This window comes from Lampris incognitus, chromosome 21 (assembly GCF_029633865.1).
Source record: "Lampris incognitus isolate fLamInc1 chromosome 21, fLamInc1.hap2, whole genome shotgun sequence".
NCBI lineage: Eukaryota > Metazoa > Chordata > Actinopteri > Lampriformes > Lampridae > Lampris > Lampris incognitus.
In genome coordinates this window covers 26,135,080-26,158,680 of record NC_079231.1, presented here as the reverse complement: position 1 = coordinate 26,158,680, position 23,601 = coordinate 26,135,080, and the positions used below count along the sequence as shown (strand labels likewise).

At 45.8% G+C, this 23,601-nt stretch overlaps 1 pseudogene; it reads right to left on the bottom strand.

Annotated features, from left to right (window-relative positions):
- The window catches only part of LOC130131448 (protein FAM184A-like), a 187,850-nt pseudogene extending 166,642 nt beyond the window's left edge, over positions 1–21,208 (bottom strand).
- Between the last annotated feature and the right edge of the window lie 2,393 nt (positions 21,209–23,601).

Genomic DNA, 23,601 nt, shown 5'->3' with positions numbered 1-23,601 from the left:
ATTCGTATTCTCTTGGATTATTACATGGTCTGGCCAGTGGTTGGTTTCATGTAAATCTTTCTCATAAGAACATAACTCATTGTAACTGAGGGTGTTGATTAAACTCTCCTCGAAATAGGTAAAGGTGTTCCACAAGGGTCCATTCTAGGCCCTCTACTATTATTAATAATAATAATATTAATAATAACTTTTAAATAGGCTGCAGCATCCCCGCAACCTTGAGAGCAGGATAAGCGGCTCAGATAATGGATGGATGGATGGATAATTACATTTATATAATACTTTTCTAGAAACCCAAAGCGCTTCACAGGGGGTAACTCACTTCAACCACCACTAATGGGTAGCACCACCTGGGTGACATATACCAATAACAACATTGGCAGCTCCAGTGGAATAAAGAATGCTACCGAAACAGTTTTAAATCATGTACTACATCTTGTCGCCATTTAGGTCCAGGTCTGCTTCTGTGTTTGCTGGTGTGCATGTCGTGTGTCTGAAATAGCACTTTCTGTTTTTGTTGCAGATTCTTCAGCCCTGACTAATGTTATATTTCTGACAAATGTAATATTTGGCAGAAAATCTTCTGTAATAGACCCTGATCTATTTGGGAGAATTACTCCGATATCTCAGAATATGTCAGATATCAGATATCTCAGAAGCTGTGGCGACCCCTGAGAAACAGGGGACAAGCCGAAAAAAGAAGAAGACTCCGATATCTCAGAATCATTCATACAACAGCAAAACTTTGGTGTTTAAGCTAAATAGAATTCCTCAAATTATTACCCACTGGACCACTTAATTATTACCCACTGAACCAGCAAATTATTACCCACTGAACCAGTAAATTATTACCCACTGTACCAGCAAATTATTACCCACTGAACCAGTAAATTATTACCCACTGAACCAGCAAATTATTACCCACTGAACCAGCAAATTACACTGGTCTACAAATATATATATATATTTTGCATGGACTTTGGAAACTGTTTTTGGCTAATTTTGGGCTGCTGAATCCAAATCTGAGCTCAGATTTGCTCTATCACATCAAGTTTTTGTGCTATCTGTATGCTCCTTATTCAAGATTTTACAAAAGTTGACCATCTAGGCTGGCAATCTTGGTGGGGATAAAAATGACCCCTATTCATTTCCTAAGTAATTTCATGCTAGGCTGAGTGTTTATTTGTCATATCTTTGAAATAAATGTATTTTATCATGCAATATAACATGTATTCTAGAAATATATTGCTTTTTTCATCACAAATATTTTTTTTACTACTGTTTTTACTAGTGCTTCTTGCTGGGATCCCAGTCAAAAGCAGCCACCCTATGCAATTTTAAGAGATGGAACTATTTATTTAGTTCATGTTTGCATGGGTCCTAATTTAAAGTGTCAAATAAGGGGGTGGGGGGGTTGTCAGTCATTCTGAAGGAGTCGGCCGTTGATGATGATGAAGAAGCAGACGCAGTGTACAAGCCATTGGATTAATTTTTTGATCGACCTTCACTGTGTAGTCAGCCTGAATTGAATGATCTGATCCGAGATTTGAATTTGCCAAAACAATCTGCTGAGTTGTTGGCTTCCAGGCTGCAAGAGAAAATCCTTCTCAAACCTGGCACAAGCGTCTCGTTTTATCGCAACAGAGAGGCACAACTGAGGAAGTATTTCCGCTCTGATGGTCAACTTGTATACTGCAATGATGTTGAAGGGCTTCTTCTCACTATGGGATTGCCTGCATACCATTCAAGTGAGTGGAGACTCTTTATTGACAGTTCGAAAAGAAGTTTGAATTGTGTTTTACTTCACAATGGGAACATCTATGGATCCATCCCTATAGGACACTCAGTGACCTCGAAGGAGGAGTATGCAAACATCAAGGTTGTACTTGAACAATTGAAGTACCACGATCATGAATGGTTGATTTGTGTGGGTTTGAAAATGGTGAACTTCCTTTTGGGGCAACGAGGAGGTTACACCAAATACCCTTGTTTCTTATGCTACTGGGACAGTAGGGCTAAGGAGGAGCACTGGGTGAGAAAGGAATGGCCATGAAGGAATAGTTTGATTCCTGGTGACAAGAACATCATTAATGAACCACTGGTTGATCGGAAAAATATCATCCTTCCACCATTGCACATCAAACTCGGTCTGATGAAGCAGTTTGTTAAAGCTCTTGATCACACTGGAGACTGCTTTGGCTACATATGTTCAACCTTTCCGAGTCTTAGCGACGAGAAGGAAAATGCAGGAATATTCGACGGACCTCAGATCAGAACATTACTCAAGGAACCACACTTCGTTATGACGATGACCACTGTCGAAGCTCGAGCATGGAATGCATTCACTAATGTGGTGCAGACTTTTCTTGGGAACAAGAAAGATGACAACTACCGAGAGATTGTGGAGGAGCTGCTCCTTAGTCTGCGAGCGCTGGGGTGCAGAATGAGCATCAAGGTGTCCTACTTGCACAGTCACCTGAGCAAGTTTCCAGATAACCATGGAGATGTAAGCGAGGAACAGGGTGAACGTTTCCATCAAGACATTAAAGTGATGGAAGAACGTTATGAAGGTCGTTGGGACTCAAATATGATTGCAGATTACTGCTGGAGTTTGATGAGGGATGTCCCAGATGCTGTATATAAGATATTGTCCACAAACAGGAAGTTTACCATGTTGTATTATGATTACACCTGTGCCTTTGGATACTTACGCTTTCAAGTACTGGTACTTATTTTCTTATATTCGCAAATTTTTGCATTTATTGGTGCATTTTGAATGTCGTGAAAAGTCACAAAACTGCTTTGAGCTTGAGTGATGCCTTGTATTTAAGTGATGTACACCATGTTAAGGGGAACTTTTTCCGTCTATATATTAGTTTAGTGAAATCTGTAAACTTTTCATACATTAAAAATATTGAGAAAATGTGTAAAAATATGTGCAAGCCAGCATAGATTAAATGTTAATGTATGATTTAATATTGTAATTGAAGTAGGTGCCTTTCATTGTAATCATTTTTGCATCTATCGATCTTGCAACAGTGTTTTTTAACTTCGAGTGCAAAATTGCTGTTTTCTCAAAAATAATGATTTTTCATAGCTCAAAAACCTGATGCGATAGGCAAAAACTAATGCCAGATTTGGATTCAGCACCCAAAAGTTAGCTAGAATCCGTTGAAAAACCCCATGCAAGAAAAATTGTGTTGACCAGTGATTATTCATTTATCCAAGAAATTATTACCCACTTAACCAGCAAAATATTACCCACTAAACCAGCAAATTATTACCCACTGAACCAGCAAATTATTACCTACTTAACCAGCAAATTATTATCCACTGAACCAGTAAATTATTACTCGTTCATCCAGGAAATTATTACCCACTTAACCAGCAAATAATTCCCCTCTGAACCAGCAAATTATTACCCACTGAACCAGCAAATTATTACCCACTTAACCAGCAAGTTATTAACCATTGAAACAGCAAATTATTAGCCACTTAACCAGCAAATTATTACTCATTCATCCAGTAAATTATTACCCACTTAACCAGCAAATTATTACTCATTTATCCAGCAAATTATTACTCATTTATCCAGCAAATTATTATCCACTTAACCAGCAAAATATTACTCGTTTATCCAGGAAATTACTAGCCACTTAACCAGCAAATTATTATCCACTTAACCAGCAAGTTATCAACCACATAACCGTGAAATTATTTCCCACTGAACCAGCAAATTATTTCCCACTGAACCAGCAAATTATTACTCATTTATCCAGCAAATTATTACCCACTGAACCAGGAAATTATAACCCACTGAACCAGCTAATTATTACCCACTTAACCAGCAAATTATTACCCACTGAACCAGCAAATTATTACCCGCTGAACGAGCAAATTATTACCCGCTTATCCAGCAAATTATTAGCCACTGAACCAGCCAATTATTACCCACTTAATCAGCCAATTATTACCCATTTATCCAGCTAATTATTACCCACTTAACCAGCCAATTATTACTCATTTATCCAGCAAATTATTACCCACTGAACCAGCAAATTATTACCCACTGAACCAGCAAATTATTACCCACTGAACCAGCTAATTATTACCCACTGAACCAGCAAATTATTACCCACTGAACCAGCAAATTATTACCCGCTGAACCAGCAAATTATTACCCGCTGAGCGAGCAAATTATTACCCACTGATCCAGCAAATTATTACCCACTTAACCAGCAAATTATTACTAATTTATCCAGTAAATTATTACCCGCTGAACCAGCAAATTATTACCCACTTAACCAGCAAATTATTACCCGCTGAACCAGCAAATTATTACCCACTTAACCAGCAAGTTATTACCCACTGAACCAGCAAATTATTAGCCACTTAACCAGCAAATTATTACTCATTCATCCAGTAAATTATTACCCACTTAACCAGCAAATTATTACTCATTTATCCAGCAAATTATTACTCATTTATCCAGCAAATTATTACCCACTTAACCAGCAAATTATTACTCATTTATCAAGCAAATTATTACCCACTTAACCAGCAAATTATTACTCATTTATCAAGCAAATTATTACCCACTGAACCAGCAAATTATTACTCATTTATCCAGCAAATTATTACCCACTGAACCAGCAAATTATTACTCATTTATCCAGGATATTATTTCCCACTGAACCAGCAAATTATTACCCACTTAACCAGCAAATTATTACCCGCTGAACCAGCAAATTATTACCCACTTAACCAGCAAGTTATTACCCACTGAACCAGCAAATTATTAGCCACTTAACCAGCAAATTATTACTCATTCATCCAGTAAATTATTGCCCACTTAACCAGCAAATTATTACTCATTTATCCAGCAAATTATTACTCATTTATCCAGTAAATTATTACCCACTTAACCAGCAAATTATTACTCATTTATCAAGCAAATTATTACCCACTTAACCAGCAAATTATTACTCATTTATCAAGCAAATTATTACCCACTGAACCAGCAAATTATTACTCATTTATCCAGCAAATTATTACCCACTGAACCAGCAAATTATTACTCATTTATCCAGGATATTATTTCCCACTGAACCAGCATATCATTACCCACTGAACCAGCAAATTATTACTCATTTATCCAGGATATTATTACCCGCTGAAGCAGCAAATTATTACTCATTTATCCAGGATATTATTTCCCACTGAACCAGCAAATTATTACTCATTTATCCAGGATATTATTACCCGCTGAACCAGCAAATTATTACTCATTTATCCAGGATATTATTTCCCACTGAACCAGCAAACTTTATCTGCATTTGACAGGTTTTACCAACACTGAGCTACATTCTTGAGGGCATTTCTTTTACCGGGTTCAGCCCTTAAACAGGCTTATTGCGGTAAGTGTGTTTAACTTCAGCGTTAAACCATTTTTGAAATCACGCTTGAAGAACTGCGATCTATGTTGCCTCGGTGGTTTATGTTTTGGGCCAAACCTGGTCCGGACAAGTTTTAAGCTAAATCCTGGCTCATCAGCTAAATGAACCCAAAAGTACCAACTAGTGGCCTACCCTTTCCTTTTTTTATGGCACAGCTCATTTTTGAATCCTGTCATTTTGTCACCTGAAATATTATAACTATAAATGCATATGAAATTATTGTTTTCAAATTAAAATCTTTGTTGTTTTTGCAGTGAGCTGTTTGTGACGTGTTGTGTGCTTCTTTCAGGGATGTATGAGGAACTTCAGTTGTCATTTTGTTTGGCAGGTTCTAGGCCATTTGGAATGATGTGTTGATGCGGCTGCATCTGCAGGCCAGCGCTGACTGTCGGCTTTGTTTGCCATGACGAGCATTAGAAAAGAGGACGCTGTGGCGTGATGGTCTATTCCGTTATCTACCAACACGGGGGTCGCCGGTTCGAATCCTCATGTTACCTCCGGCTTTGTTGGGTGTCTCTACAGACACAATCAGCTGTGTCTGCGGGTGGGATGCTGGGTGTGGGTATGTGCCCTGGTCGCTGCACTCGCGCCTCCTCTGGTTGGTCGGGGCGCCTGTTCAGGGGGGAGGAGGAACTGGGGGGAATAGTGTGATCCTCCCACACGCTACGTCCCCCCTGGTGAAACTCCTCACTGTCAGGTGAAAAGAAGTGGCTGGTGACTCCACATGTATAGGAGGAGGCATGTGGTAGTCTGCAGCCTTCCCCGGATCCCTGGGTGGAGCAGCGACCGGGAAGACTCAGAAAAATGGGTAATTGACCAAGTCCATTGGGGAGAAAATGGGGGGGGGGGGCAAGACATTTACTGTTAGAAGCTTTTCTCTTCTGATCAGTCATGCAAATGAAAAAAAGGCTTTCAAATCTTTAAAGTAAAATTGTTTAGAAGAACAGGTCGTTTCCCAGCTCCTGGTTCTGTATTTTCGCCCTCATTTCCTTACTTCCACGTCTTGCAGGGAATGCCTCCTGCACTACTGACCTTCTACAGCATATGCGACCTTGGCTGACCAGGAGCATTACTTACAAACTCACCAGGTCTTACGATACACATCTTGCATTGTAGGCCAAACCGACGGCCCATCATGCCTCTCTCTCTTTTTTATAATATCTCTAGTTTTTCCCCTTATTCCTCCCCATTAACCCAGTGGCATATGGCCGGAACTCTTGTGGAATAACTCCCCTTGCTCACGTTTCCACAGGAAGGAGATAGTCGTAACACCAGCTTCCATCACACTCGTGTCGACTGCTCTCGCTAGTTTACAGGCTGAAGCCTCCTCGCATGGACTGCATCACCTTCAGGCCGCGAAGGAGGCGTAGGGAGAATTCTTTCGGTTGCTTGGCTGCAGGCGCCCGGATGGGCCAGAGGGGTCGCTGGAGAACCCGAACACTACACCGATCTACACCCACTATCCCTCAGGTAAGGGTGGCCTAATGAAGGCCTGACCCCGTGGACGCTCTGGTCGGGACCGGTTACGGCGGGTCTGGGATACGAACCTCCCAGCCACGTGACGAGCTCGGCCACCAGAGCGGCCCCTTGCCTCTCTCTCTTTTACCTCGCCACGTGGGGCTGATGGGCCCGGGTTTTCCTTCTCTCAGCATATCAGTAAACTCAGAACCACCAGTATTCACCTCAGCAGAACACTTCCGAAATGTGGTATGCACTACTGAGCTAAGTCGGCTGGCATGTCAGGGAAAACAGGCGACATCGTTTCCTCAGCTTCCAGTACCACAAGCATTTATTGTACCACAAGGATTTATTGTACCACAAGTATTTATTGTACTACACGTATTTATTGTACCACAATGATTTGTTGTACTACAAGGATTTATTGTACTACACGTATTTGTTGTGCTACAAGTTTTTACTGAGCTTCCATGTTGAAAAAGTGCGTACAGAGAAAAGTGATGCATTTGTCTTAGGATAAGTACAACTCCATGGACCAGTGATCGGTGGAGGCTGCAGTGAAGACATGGAGGTCTCAGTGGCAATAAATACAGAATGTTGTAAGTTAAGAAAATAACGATTAAAAAACAAGCAAAGCGATAAGCACGTCGCTACCCGCCAGGTAGGCACACCAGATTCTGGGGCTGGCAAGTTCAAAGGAGTTCCCTCCAAGAACCTCATCCATCAGTGCTCCTCCCTGGTGGAGCTCCATAGGCAGCTCCTCCGCTGCACGAACTGCTTCTGGAGCTCTCTCCCCACCAGCTAGGTTGGGTGATCCTTTTCTTTTCTTTTTTCATTCATTCATTCATCATCAGCCGCTTTTCCGGGATCGGGTCGTGGTGGCAGCAAGCTAAGTAGGGCACTCCAGACGCCCCTCTCCCCAGCAACGCCCCCCCCCAGCTCGTCCTGGGGGATCCCAAGGCGTTCCCAGGTCAGCTTCGACATGTAGTCCCTTTTCTTTTCTTTTCTTTCTTTTTTTTTCTTTTGGAATGTCCCCCCCTTTTTCTCCCCAGTTGTTCTTGGCCAACTACTCCACTTTACCGAGCCGTCCCGGTCTCTGCTCCACCCCCTCTGCTGGTCCGGGGAGGGCTGCAGACTACCACATGCCTCCTCCCATACATGTGGAGTCATCAGCCGCTTCTTTTCACCTGACAGTGAGGAGTTTCACCACAGGGACATAGCACGTGGGAGGATCACGCTATTCCCCCCAGTTCCCCCTCCCCCCCCCGAACAGTCGCCTCGACCGACCAGAGGAGGCGCTAGTGCAGCGACCAGCACACATACCCACTTCCGGCTTCCCACTCGCAGACACAGCCAATTGTGTTTGTAGGGACGCCCCACCAAGCCGGAGGTAACACGCGGATTCGAACCGGTGATCCTCTTGTTGGTAGGCAACGGAACAGACCGCTACGCCACCCGGACGCGTTGTTAACGAGAATTTCCGACTGAAATAGGGCATGGTAACAGAGATCCTCCGCGGACTCTGGTGGTAATGAAATGGCCATTCAGTCTGAATATCCAATTTAGGGATACCGGCAGCAGAAATGCACGACTGCTGACCCCTGAGAGGGTCTGCAGCCATGCAGTGGTTGTGGAAGAGATCATGCATGTTTCACTTCAGCAGAAGCACTCATCCAGTGAGTGTAAGGATTTGAAGCACGACTTGGCAGAGTATTCACAAGTTGCTGCCTTCTTTTTTAACTTGGACAGCACAGAGAGACATGTATGACCCTCATCTAACAGTAACGGGCAGTTCTAGCAGATATGCAGCCAGATTCTCGTCGTTTTGAGGGGGACAGAAAAAACAGTTTGTAAGGGCCTCGAGGCTTGATGATTCATCATGTCCTGGAACAGGTTTACACCCCCTCCCGTTTTTATTTAGAATACAGTACACTGGCTCCATGCAATACACAAACTGCTCCATATCGTCCTTGTATTTTCGTTGAAGCGGCTCTTAACTTTAATTGTCTATGACGTCATAAGAGACCCAAAGCTCTCATCTGGTAACGTGATCCCACCATGATTCTTCTGTTGTTTTCTCTCAGTAGTCACTGTTCAGGGCTCTTTTGGGAGGTTTTGCTGGCTGATTGTGATGCACTTGGAAAACTGACCAGGGTTTATTTCGATACGTGTCAGTACTACTCTCTGGTAAAAGCCTTCCAACTGGCCCGAGTGTGTCAACACCCCGAGAGTCTGAGCTAAATACATTGTGGTGTGAGATGTTTCAGAATCACATGACAGAAGAGACGAGTGCAAACAAAAGACATTTTAATGCTACTAAAACACAACAATCTTATGAAACACAAATAAAAGATGAGTCATTCACTGCAGGACAGCAGGAGCTTGGAGGGTGAGCAAGTCATCTGGTCCTTGGAGGGTTCCAGATTTAATCCTCGGCTCATCCCAGCAAATATGTGGAGGTCTCTGAGCAAGACCCTTAACACCTAAGTGTTCCCGAGGAGCTGGATGTTAGCTTGCATGGCTGACACCACCATCGGTGTGTGTGGGTGAAATTTTTCTCCCCTTTTTCTCCCCAATTGTACTTGGCCCCCACTCTTCCGAGCCGTCCCGGTCTCTGCTGCACCCCCTCTGCTGAGCAGGGGAGGGCTGCAGACTACCACGTCTCCTCCCATACATGTGGAGTCACCAGCCGCTTCTTTTTACCTGACAGTGAGGAGTTTCACCAGTGGCACGTAGCGCGTGGGAGGATCACGCTATTCCTCCCAGTCCCCCCCCCCCCCGAACAGGCGCTCCGACCGACCAGAGGAGGCGCTAGTGCAGCGACCAGGACACATATCCACATCCGGCTTCCCACCCGCAGACATGGCCAATTACGTCTGTAGGGACACCAAGAGTCTTAGAGTGTATATGTCTCTGTGAGTGTCTCTGTGAGACGATCCGACGAGGATCCTGGGCAACCAGGGGTAATATATATATATATAAGGAATCCAATCAGGGAGATGGGGCGCAGGTGTGCAGTACAGGGCAAGAACAGACTAGCCAATTGGAGAAAGGGGAAGGAAGATTGGGCACAGGTGCACAGGACAGGGCAGGAACCGCACAGCCAATCCGAGAAAGGGGAGGGAGATTCGGCGCAGGTGAATAGGTGGACGGACAGATGGACGACGGCAATAGTACCGCTAGGCGACCGGACTTCGGAGGCGGCGGGACGGCCGCGGGGCAAACAGACGTCGGAGGTGGCGGGATGGCCGCGGGGCAAACTGTACTTAGAGGCGGTGTGGCGACCGAGGGGGAGACAGACATCGGAGGCAGTGTGGCAGCCGCGGGGCAAGCTGAACTCGGGGGCGGCGCAGCAGCCGCGGGGGAGACGGACCTCGGAGGCGGCGTGGCAGCCGCGGGGGAAACGAACCTCGGAGGCGGTGTGGCAACCGGACCTCGGAGGCGGCGTGGCAGCCACGGGGCAAGCTGAACTCGGAGGTGCCCTGGGGATGCTGGGCAGCAGAGGCTCGGGGACGCTTGGCAGCGAAGGCTTGGGGACGCTGGGCTGCCAAGCCCAACTGGTCGGCGGGAGTGGCCGACCGAACAGGAACCTGTAGACGGAGTCAGCCGGTGTGGCCAGCGACTGGTAGTCGGACAGGACATTGGCCGGCTGCCGAGAAACATGGGACTGGCGGAGAATTCGGGAACCTCCCCTGGCTAGACATCGGCTAGCAGCATGACCGCTCGGGGGACAGACATCAGAGGCAGCATGTCCGCTCTGGGAACAGACTTCAGAGTCGGCAGGACGGCCGCTTGGGGGACAGGCTTCGGCGGCGATGGGAAGGCCTCTCAGGGGACAGGCTTCAGAGATGGCGGGACGTCCGCTCAGGGGACAGGCTTCGGAGGTGGTGGAACGGCCGCTCGGAGAGTAGGCTTCGGAGGCGGCCTGACCGCTTGGGATGTATGCTTCGGAGGCAGCGCGGCAGCCGCTCGGGGAGCAGACTGGCCGCCGGCTCAGGAACAGATCGCACATCAGCAGGGACGGCCGACGGCGCAGGAACAGACTGCACTTCGACAGGAGCGGCCGACGGGTCAGGGATAGACTACATGTCGGCAGGGGGGGGCTTTGGCTAAGGGACAGACCACATGTCGGCAAAGGCGGCCGAGGGCTCAGGAACAGACCATACGTAAGCAAAGGCGGCCGATGGCTAGGGAACAGACCGCATGTCGGCAAAGGGGGCCGAGGGCTCAGGAACAGACCGCAAGTGAGGAAAGGGGGTCGACGGCTCAGGAATAGACTGCATGCTGGCAAAGGCGGCTGATGGCTCAGAAACAGACCTACCATTCTGGAACAGGAAGGCGCTGGCCAGTTGAGACTCGGGGACACTGGGCAGCTGAGGCTCTGGGACACTGGGCAGCTGATGCTCTTGGACGCTGGGCAGCTGAGGTTCTGGGACGCTGGGAAGCTGAGGCATTGTAGTGCTGGGCTTGGGAAGAACCGGATTTAGCTGGAATTTCCACCAGAAGAAAGCCACTTCTTAGGTTAAGTCAGGGTCCCGCTTCCAGATAGCAGTGAGAAGCTTAAAGAAGCCTGGCTTTTCTTTGAGGAAAGTGTCCCTCGACACACAAATATCCTCACAAGTATAAAACAGGCTGAGCAGGTCTGCTGCGTCCATATTTGGTCACGCAGAGAGCAGGAAGAGGACCCAAGTGCAGACAGCGGAGACAATCTGGGCTAGAAAAAAGCTTAATCAAACAACAAACGTACAGACAGCAGATACAGACAGCAGATACAGACAGCATGGAAGGCTCACAAAAGGACATGGTGCATCAGCGACTAAGAGTGTGTATGTCTCTGTGATTGTATCGGTGAGTGTCTGTGAATATCTCTGTGAGTGTTTCTGTGAGACTATCTGACGGGGAGCTCAGGCAACCAGGAGTAATATATACATAGGGGATCCAATTAGGGAGATTGGGCCTAGATGCGCAGGACAGGGCAAGAACAGACAAGCCAATCGGAGAAAGGGGAAGGAGATTGGGAACAGGTGCGCAGGACAGGGCAGGAACCGCACAACCAATCAGAGAAAGGGGAGGGATATTGGGCCCATGTGCGCAGGAACTGCACAGCCAATTGTGAAAGGGGAACAGGTGAGTGAAGCTGGGCAATCAGGGTCACTCAGGCTAACGGGCGCAGGTGAACCGAAACACCAATCGGGATGGGGACAGGCGAGCCCCGATGACCCAGATCACACACCCATGACACTTCCATGAAGAGCTACTTTGTTTGCTTCCTCTGCCTGGGGGCACAACTCGGGAAATCCTCTTTAATGAATTAACACGGTTCTTTGAGAAGAATGGCTTGGATGTGAGCAAAAATGTGTCCGTTGTCACCGATGGGGGCTCCGTCAATGGTGGGACAACACAAGGACTTGGTAAGCCGGCTTGCCGCTGTTAACCTAGCACTCTTAGCATTTCATTGCATTATTCACACGTCAGTGTTGTGCACTAGACTGTGTGGGGAAATGAAAGAGACGATGGATCCTGTGATGAAACTGGTACATTTAATTTGCGAGAGTTCTAGTCTGCAACATCGTCTTTTCAGAGCATTGCTGCAGGAAATGTCAGCGGAACACAAGGATGTTTTGCTGCATAATGATGATTGCTGGCTGAGCAAAGGCCGTGTGTTGGAGAGGGTGTGCGACCTGCACGATGAGCTTGACATTTTTATCCAGACTGTGGAGCCAAAAAGCCCAAGAATATCAGAGGTTTATAAGTGACAATTAGGTGATGCATATGTTATTGTTTGTGATGTCATGTCATTTCATCTAAAGCACCTTAATCTGTAATTACAAGGCAAGAGTCACACTGTTGCAGACATGTATGAGGCAGTTGAAGTTTTCCGGACAAAGCTGAACCTTTTGCCGAGAAACATTCACGGGAGAAAGTTGCATGTTCCACATTTGCAGGAGTATTACGAGAAGAATGAAATGTGGGAGGATCCAGCGATGGAGGATTTCATGATGAGTCTGGCAGAAAAATTCAAGGAACGATGTGAAGGCTCCCCTAAACTCCCAGGTTAATCCTCCTCTTCCTGAGACAGCGGTTCTCCATTTTGGCTGACGGCCAGTGGACTGCAGCGGCCAGAAGACTGGTACCTTCCATAGATGAGGCAACTCTTCAGATGGAGGTCTTGGAGGTGGGAACATCTGATTTGCTCAAAGCACAACACAAGGTGACACATCCCGCTCTGTGCCCTAGCAGCGCCACTCACTACCCTGTGTCCTCCTGCCTGATTGCATGCCTCGTCCAGATTGGAAGCACCTTTTTCTTCTTACCTCCAGTGTATTTAGTGTCTGTGCTCCCCTCTCTCTGTGCCAGTTCGTTTTGTGCCAAGTGTCAAGTCGTGCTAGCCTTTCTCTAGTGTTTGTATTTCTTGTGTATATCTTTGCTGTGCCCCTGGACTTAGCTTTTGCCTAACACCTTTGGATCATCTGTTTGGACTATTGGATTTGATTACCTTGCTTTGACCCTGGATCTTGCCGTCGTCTACTCCTTTAGTATTGTTTACTCGGATTACTGGACTGCCTTTTTCTTTGTACCGAACCCTGCTTTTCAGTAAATACTACTTTTGATCTCTGACCTCGTCTCTTGTGTCGTACAATTGAGTCCTCTGCCTAGTGTGTGTTACACAAGGAAGTTGGAGTGAGAGACTTTTGGATCAACATGGTTACCCAAGCTCGGTTCAAAAACATGAGAGCTGTTGCAGTGCTCCTACTCACAATGTTCCCCTCCACCTACACATGTAAGTCATTGTTTCCCTCCGTGAACTCGATCAAGAACCAGGAAAGAAACACACTCTCCAATGCACATCTTGGCCAGTGCCTCAGGCTTGCCACAACAGAATACAGGCCTGACATCAGAAGGATTGCCTCATCCCTCGCTCTCACTTCTCTCACTGATTTGTGGATGAACATCCATTTATTTTTGTCCATTTGTCCCTAATCAAATGGTTGGTTTTGGACTTATTTTGTTTCAAGAGTGCATTTTTTTTCTTGTGTGACTCTCAACACAGGCTTTAACCACCACCACTACTATTCCTACAACAGGTAGTCCCCAGGTTAGGAACCAGTTCCGTTTTTGAGACTGTTCTTATGTCGAATTTGTATGTAAGTCGGAACAGTTACGTACAGTTTATGTCTAGCGTCAGTTAGTCAAATGTTTGTCTTAGTGTCCATCCATCCATTATCCCAACCACTTATCCTGCTCTCAGGGATGCTGGAGCCAATCCCAGCAGTCACTGGGTGGCAGGCGGGGAGACACCCTGGACAGGCTGCCAGTCCATCACAGCACCGACACACACACTTACTATGGCCGGTTCACCTGACCTAAATGTCTTTGGACTGTGGGAGGAAACCGGAGCACCCGGAGTAAACCTACGCAGACACGGGGAGAACATGCAAACTCCACACAGAGGACCACCCGGGACGCCCCACCAAGGTTGGACTATCCCGGGGCTCGAACCCAGGACCTTTTTGCTGTGGGGTGACCGTGCTAACCACTGCTCCACCGTGCCGCCCCTGTCTTAGTATATGGTATACATTTCACCTAAAACATAATAATGCAGTAATAATAATAAATGTAACTACAGGACAGTATGTATACTTGAGAGAGAGAATGTGTGTATAGGTCTAAAAAACTTTTAAGAAACATTTCTCCCAGTTCAACCTCCCCACCTCCTGCCACTGTCCCGGGAGCGGGTCGTGGCCGGCGGAGGCCGTTTGACACCAGAACCGAGAGCCCACTCGGGGCTCGTCTCTCCACCTCACCAGGCGAGTGAAAACCCGATAAGAGCGTTTCACCTCTCTGAACACTTTATTATTTCCACTGTCGCGTCAGCTTCAGTCGTGACGGTTTTCCTTTCTTCGATGCATCACCATCACTTGCATCAGATTTACTCTCCGAAGCCGTGATTACGACGGAAACACACGAACATTTTAAGTCAAAACACAACGCAAATAATATTTACGCGATCCGACTTAAAATGGCGACGGCGGCGGCGTGGCATTGTTCTCTCTCGGGCCGATGAACTATAGTCCCGCCTCAGACACGCAGTGTTTTGAGCATCGCGCAAAGTAGTCCGTCTGTTAATTAGTACGAACCATTGTGTGTAACTCGATTTTTTAAAATGACAGGCTTCATTGGAGGTCAGTTCGTAAGTAAGGGCGTTCGTAAATCGGATGTTCGCAAATCGCACGTTCGTAAACCGGGACTACCTGTACTACTACTACTAGTACTACTACTACTACTACTGATAATAATAATAATGATAATAATAATAATGATGATACTATTACTACTGCTACCACTATGACTACTTACGGCTTCCTGTCCACTGCATCTTCCTCTGTCACACCAGCCACCTGCATGTCCTCCCTGACCACATCCATAAACCTCCTCTTTGGCCTTCCTCTTCTCCTCTTCCCTGGCAGCTCCATATTCAGCATCCTTCTCCCAATATACTCAGCATCTCTCCTCCTCCACACATGTCCAAACCATCTCAATCTTGCCTCTCTTGCTTTGTCTCCAAACCGTCCAACCTGAGCTGTCCCTCTAATATACTCCTTCCTAATCCTGTCCTTCTTCGTCAATGAAAATCTTATCATCTTCACCTCTGCCACCTCCACCTCCACCTCCTGTCTTTTAATCAGTGCCACTGTCGCCAAACCATATAACATAGCTGGTCTCACAACCATCTTGTAAACCTTCCCTTTAACTCTTGCCGGTACCCTTCTGTCACACATCACTCCTGACACTCTTCTCCACCCACTCCACCCTGCCTGCACTCTCTTCTTCACCTCTCTTCTGCACTCCCTGTTACTTTGGACAGTTGACCCCAAGTATTTAAACTCACACCTTCATCACCTCCCCTCCTTGCATCCTCACTATTCCACTTTCTTCCCTCTCATTCATGCATAGGTATTCCGTCTTGCTCCTACTGACTTTCATTCCTCTTCTCTCCAGTGCATACCTCCACCTCTCCAGGCTCTCCTCACCCTGCTCCCTACTCTCACTACAGATCACAATGTCATCCGCGAACATCATTGTCCACGGAGACTCCTGCCTGCCTCCTCCTGTCCATCACCATCCTTGATGTAATCCCACCTCCACCTTGACCCCATCTGTCATTCCAACCACACACCTCACCACTGTCACACTTCCCTCATACATATCCTGCACCACTCCTACATACTTCTCTGCCACTCCCGACTTCCTCATACAATACCACACCTCCTCTCTCGGCACCCTGTCGTCTGCTTTCTCTAAATCTACAAAGACACAATGCAACTCCTTCTGGCCTTCTCTATACTTCTCCATCAACATTCTCAAAGCAAACATCGCATCTGTGGTGCTCTTTCATGGCATGAAACCATACTGCTGCTGCTGATCATCACCTCTCCTCTTAACCTAGCTTCTATTACTATTTCCCAAATCTTCATGCTGTGGCTGATCAACTTTATACCTCTGTAGTTGTTACAGTTCTGCACATCACCCTTGTTCTTGAAAATCGGTACCAGTATGCTTCTTCTCCACTCCTCAGGCATCCTCTCACTTTCCAGGATTGTGTTAAACATTCTAGTTAAAAACTCCACTGCCATCTCTCCTAAACACCTCCATGCCTCCACAGGTATGTCATCAGGACCAACTGCCTTTCCACTCTTCATCCTCTTCATAGCTGCCCTCACTTCCTCCTTGTTAATCCACTGCACTTCCTGATTCACTATCCCCACATCATCCAACCTTCTCTCTCTCTCATTTTCTTCATTCATCAGCCCCTCAAAGTATTCCTTCCACCTTCTTAGCACACTCTCCTCGCTTGTCAGCACATTTCTATCTCTATCCTTCATCACCCTAACTTACTGCACATCCTTTGCAGCTCGGTCCCACTGTCTAGCCAATCGGTACAAGTCCTTTTCTCCTTGCTTAATGTCTAACCTGTCATACAACTCACCATACGCCTTTTCCTTTGCCTTTGCCACCTCTCTCTTTGCTTTACGCTGCATCTCCTTGTACTCCTGTCTCCTTTCTTCATCTCTCTGACTATCCCAATTCTTATTTGCCAACCTCTTCCTCTGTATACTTTGCTGTACTTCCTCATTCCACCACCAAGTCTCCTTGTCTTCCTTCCTCTGTCGTGATGACACACCAAGTACCTTCCTAGCTGTCTCCCTCACTATTTCTGCAGTGGTTGCCCAGCCATCGGGCAACTCTTCACTACCACCCAGTGCCTGTCTTACCTCCTGCCTGAACTCCACACAACAGTCTTCCTTCTTCAACTCCCACCATTTGATCTGCCTTCACTCGCTTCCTCTTCTTGGTCTCCAAAGTCATCCTACAGACCACCATCCGATGCTGCCTAGCTACGTTCTCCCCTGTCACCACCTTGCAGTCTCCAATCCCTTTCAGATGGCGCCTTCTACATAAGATGTAGTCCACCTGTGTGCACTTTCCTCCACTCTTGTACGTCACCCTGTGTTCCTCCCTCTTCTTGAAATATACTGCTCAAAAAAATAAAGGGAACACCTAAAAACACAATATAGACCTTGATGAATGAAATATTTCAGCTGAAAATCTTTATTTATTAGACAGAGGAATGTGTTTAGAGCAAAATAACCTAAGAATGATCAATGGAAATCAAAATCATTAGCCCATTAAGGTCTGGATTCAGAATCATACTCAAAATGAAAGTGGAAAATGAGAACATAGGCTGATCCAACTTCCGTGGAAATTCTTCAAGACGATTCAAAATGAGGCTCAGTAGTGTGTGTGGCCTCCACGTGCCTGTATGCACTCCCTACAACGTCTGGGCATGCTCCTGATGAGATGACGGATGGTCTCCTGAGGGATCTCCTCCCAGACCTGGATCAGGGCATCGGTCAACTCCTGGACAGTCTGTGGTGCGACATGGCGTTGGCGGATGGTACGAGACATGATGTCCCAGAGGTGCTCGATTGGATTCGGGTCTGGGGAACGTGCAGGCCAGTCCATAGCATCAATGCCCTCAGCATACAGGAACTGCTGACACACTCTGGCCACATGAGGACGAGCATTGTCATGCATGAGCAGGAACCCAGGGCCCACTGCACCAGCATATGGTCTGACAATGGGTCTGAGGATCTCATCCCGGTACCTAATGGCAGTCATGGTACCTCTGGCTAGCACGTAGAGGTCTGTGCGGCCCTCCAAGGATATGCCTCCCCAGACCATCACTGACCCACCACCAAACCGGTCATGCTGGAGGATGTTGCAGGCAGCAGAACGTTCTCCACAGCGCCTCCAGACTCTCTCACGTCTGTCACATGTGTTCAGTGTGAACCTGCTCTCATCTGTGAAGAGCACAGGGCGCCAATGGCGAATCTGCCAACCAAGATGTTCTCTGGCAAAGGTCAATCGGGCTGCACGGTGTTGGGCTGTGAGCACAGGCCCCAATTGTGGACGCCGGGCCCTCATACCATCCTCATGCATTCTGTTTCTCACTGTTTGAGCAGAAACCTGCACATTAGTGGCCTGTTGAAGGTCGTTTTGTAGGGCTCCGGCAGTGCTCCTCCTGTTCCTCCTTGCACAAAGGACCAGATAGCGGTCCTGCTGCAGGGTTGTTGTCCTCCTGCGGCCCCCTCCACATCTCCTGGTGTACTGGCCTGTCTCCTGGTACCTCCTCCATGCTCTGGACACTGTGCTGGGAGACACATCAAATCTTCTTGCCACAGCACGCATTGATGTGCCATCCTGGATGAGCTGCACTACCTGAGCAACTTCTGTAGGTTGCAGATACCGCCTCATGCCACCTCTAGTGGTGAGGGCACTAGCAAAATGAAAAACTAACCAAAGATCGGCCAGAAAAGATGAGGACAGGCAAATGGTCTGTGGCCACCACCTGCAAATCCATTCCTTTTATAGGGGTTGTCTTGCAAATTGTCTAATTTCCACCTGGTGGAAATTAGACAATTTACCAACAGGTGAAATTGATTCACAAATCGTTGCTTCCTAACTGGACAGGTTGATATCTCAAAAGTGTGATTGACATGGAGCTACATTGCATTGCTTATGTGTTCCCTTTATTTTTTTGAGCAGTGTATATATTCACCACAGCCATTTCCATCCTTTTCACAAAATCCACCACCTTCTGTCCTTCCACATTTCTCTTCTTGACACCATACCTTCCCATCACCTCCTCATCACCTCTGTTCCCTTCACCAACATGTCCATTGAAGTCCACTCCAATCACCACTCTCTCCTCCTTGGGCACCCTCTCCACCATGTCGTCCAACTCACTCCAGAATTCTTCTTTTTCATCCATCTCACACCCAACTTGCGGAGCATATGTGCTGATAACATTCACCAATACACCTTCGATTTCCAGCTTCATACTCATCACTCTGTCTGACACTCTCTTCACCTCCAGCACGCTCTTGACATACTCTTCCTTCAGAATTACCCCTACCCCATTACTCCTCCCATTCACACCATGGTAGAAGAGTTTGAACCTTACACCCTTTCCACCTGGTCTCTTGCACACACAGTATGCCTACCTTTCTTCTTTCCATCATATCAACCGGATATGATGGAAAGAAGAAAGGTAGGCATACTATGTGTGTAATTATTATTATTATTATTGTTATTATTGTTATTACTATTTGTTTTAATATTATCCTCATCATTATTATTATTATTAATAATAATAAAAAAATTAACGATAATATTAAACACAACTCATAATACAAATAATAATAAATTAATGTTAATAATAATAATAATAATAATAATGATGATCATGATAATATTAAAAAAATAATGGTAATAATAATAACGATAATAATAATAATTATTATTAATTTTATAACACAATAATGATCATAATAACAAAATAATGATAATATTAAAATAATAATGATAATAATAGTAATAGCAGCAATAACAATATCAGAACATAAAACAACTTTTGCTGGTGCAATGGGAAAAAAAACACAGAACGGACGTTTTGGCCCTTGGTTTGGCATATATGACATGATTTGGCCCTTGGGGAAAGCTAATTGAGGAACCTAAACCATAGTTTCCCCATACAGTGCTATTTAGTGGCAATTTAAGTATGGCAATGGCGTGGTTTAGTGGTTTATTATGCCAAAACACCTGTATTTATTTAACAACTCAGCCTACACGTGTGTGTGTGTGTGTGTGTGTGTTTTTAGAGGAAACGCTGGATATGCTGCCAAACCGACAGTCTGGACAATATGCTAGTTTAAGAGAACTGTTGGTTGCTTAGCCTCTGTAAATGGGATTAGTAAAGACAGCAGAATGCTCCTGGAATTGGAATTGAATCGACTGATTACTGGATTTTAAGTACTTTTTTAATTAAATCATGTAACTCTGAGTTTTGCTGCAAGTGTGTCCTTCTTGCCACAGTGCCTGAAGCAAGTCACAGTAAGTTGAGCTGATAACTATTTTCTAAGTCTCTTGTTTTGGTTGCATCTAACAATGTCTTCAATTTCCTCCAAGTTATGAGACTTGAAGCCTTTAACCTTGAGAACATTTGAGGGTATCTTCATTCATTTTTTTTACCTGTAAGTCGGTCAACAGATTGCTGGTTTCTCTGACCCTGGCTCTGGTTGCATCTAATTCTATCTTGAGCTTTTCCTGGGTCTCCTTCAGACAGGCAATTTGAGTCTGTGCTGAACCCAGGTTCTGCTCGCCTTCCCTCACCAGTTCCTGGAGATGGGACACCTAGAAATGACACCACCATCAGACCTCCATTTTCTATATCATCACAATTTAGGATGCTCAGGAATGGAAATCAAAAAGCTCCACAGAGGACATATGTAATCACATCAATCTGATCAGAAACAAAGGTTTGGTCTCCTGGGGAGGCTTTTCTATGCAAGACCCTTCATACCTCCTGATTGGCCATGTTGAGAGTTTGGCCGAGAGCTCCTCTTTCAGGTTGTCCAACTGCTGTTTGAAGGCGATCCCTCTGCTCTCCAATGACAGACGTTTGATCTCAAACTCCTGACTCATTTCCTGAGGAGAAAACAGATAATGAGGGTAAAGGAGGTACAGTGAGAGGAGGAGAAAGGAAACAGGGAACCTTTGGAGAATAATGCCAATAAGAGAAGAATCATTTGAGGAATTCAGTAGAGAGGAGGACTGTGCATTAAGAACTGGTTTCAGTATCTGCTGGAGGCAGAGAGGCTTGGAGTGGTTCTAATGGGCCAAGAAGACACTTGGATCAATATCTAAAAACATACCTCATAGTCCTCAAACATTATGGTCCCAAATGTTCCTTATAAAACGGTTCTGTTAAACAGTAAAAACAGGATTTGTATTGTGATAGACGGATAAAACTGAATTTAAGATGCCTTTTGGATCGATGTATGGTTGTGATGGATCTATCGTCCCTTTTGTATGTTGCATGTTGGTGTTGATTTTGGGTTCTTCTTTGTACATATTCATTACAATTGTATGATTTAAGATTAGGAGACAGTGCAGACATTCTGTGTCTTCATTTCTGTCTATCTTTCCGTTTGCAAGAACTTTTCCAAAGAGACTACCACTGCGAAACGGGGAATTCGTCTCCAAACATATTACTTAAACATTAATTTGAGAAAGAAAAAAAATCAGGTGGATGGGTATTCAACTTCAGTGAATTGTGGACTTGCCTAAAAGTAAACTAGCCACTAAAAGGTATCCAAAAGCAGCAGCTGAAACTGATTTATACAAAACAAGCAATTAAGCTGACCAAGTCATAGCCAAGAACTTGGAGTGGAAGTTAGGTCAGATAATTCACTGGGATGTTTTTGCATTATGAATAATTAATAAAACTGTGGCACTTGGGACATGTTTGTCACAGTATCTTTGACTGGTTTAACTGCCTCGCTTCTATGAAGGCATCATAGACAATCGATGTCCCAAGGCTTGCAACTTACTATCAAGGCCATCTCAAAGAAGCAAGAATACTGTTTAGAAAAAAACAAAAAAACACACTTTTCCACCTTTTTTCCCCGCTGAATTTCTACAAAAATTCTTTAAAAAACCCCCCAAAACCCCCAAACCCCCAAAAAAACCCAAAAACAATGCGTTGTTAATAACCACTACAAAATCCAATCTGTGCTTCAGTATGCAGTAGTACTGGCAGCTTGCAACTATGAAAGTGGGACCACTGTGAGGAACATGAGATTTTACCTGGCTCACTGTACCAGCATCCATCTGCTAGTGGATTCAGACCTCCCTGACAGACAGGAGGCAGCTGGTGAGGCTGGAGAAAATCACATCCAGCAACTGGACAATCAGCACTGGCGTCCCCAGGGATGTGTGCTCTCCCCTCTACTCTTCTCCCTCAGCACACTGCACCTCTATATTAAACTCTACATTCTACAGTCTGTCCAGATGAATACCCAGCTGAGATATTAAGGAACTGTATATGTTAGTGTGTCTGTTAGGAAACGACTGACACCAAAATTAAATTTTACCAACTTTAATAATGTAGCAAATTAAGGAGGCAGCCGAGAATCCACCGCAGCTGGGAAGCGAATCCGGCGTCGCCCACACCACGGCGACTGCGCTAACCAGTCGACTAAAGGGGCCGACCCGTTTCCCAACGGGCGAGCGAGTCTCCACATCTGTGATCGTTACAATATCATTTTTTTAAACAATGTAAAATGGCCGCTGTTCCAACGCCTGAAAACACTGCAGCGCCTCGGTGGTGGTCATGGTGCGTCTGAAACGGCGTCTGTACCCAGACATGCTGGAAGCAAAGCCTGACAAAACTAACACGGAAACACATTACTGCTGTTCTAACAAACGTGAACAAGGCCTATAAAACGTGACATGCTGTGTTGTGTTGCTAAGGGACCACTCGAAGACACCATGTCTGTTAGCATACACTTCTTTACCTCAACAACCCACGTCACACTCCTTCTCCCCTCTTACAGTCACTTACATCCTGTCTTGTCCTCTAGTTCCCCCTACTGTCCTCCAACTGCATCAACTCAAGACATCGCATACACCCTTTGCAAAAGATAACATTTCCATCACTAACTATACAATCACTGCGGTGCTTATGCTGAACTGTATAAGCTACGAACAGTCTTGCAATAACAACAGAATACCTTGACCATATGACACATAACAGTTTCGAAATAACAGTCTCATACAGACAGTACTAGGTCTATAAGAAATAACAGTCTCGAAATAACAGTTCATACCAACAATAGGCTACTCTTGTTTTAGTTTACCGTCCTCACATAACATAGTCCTGTGCCCAAGCCGGCGGCCTCCTGACCCTGACCTCTCACAGAGGGGGCTGAGCATGTAGTGGGTCAGGCTGGACTCGGCTACAGTCTATGTCAGGCCCCTTGGGAGGAAGGGCCTGCCCAGGGTCCGCGTGACCCTGAAGGGGTAGGGCTGAGGTGAGATAGGATGCATTCCAGGGTGCGCCCATCGGACAGTCTGTAAGTGTACTGGCCTCTTTGCTCATGCACCTGAAGAGGGCGAGAGTACTTTGACAGTCTCTTGCGTAGTATACCTGTTCTCCTAACTCTGACCCAAGACCCAGGAGGAAAGTGCACCGCTTTTGCCCTTCTCTTCTTGTCTGCATACTCCTTCATCTTCCTCTGTTTCTCTTTCACTACTTGTGCTGTGTTTTGTGCTTGTAGGGATG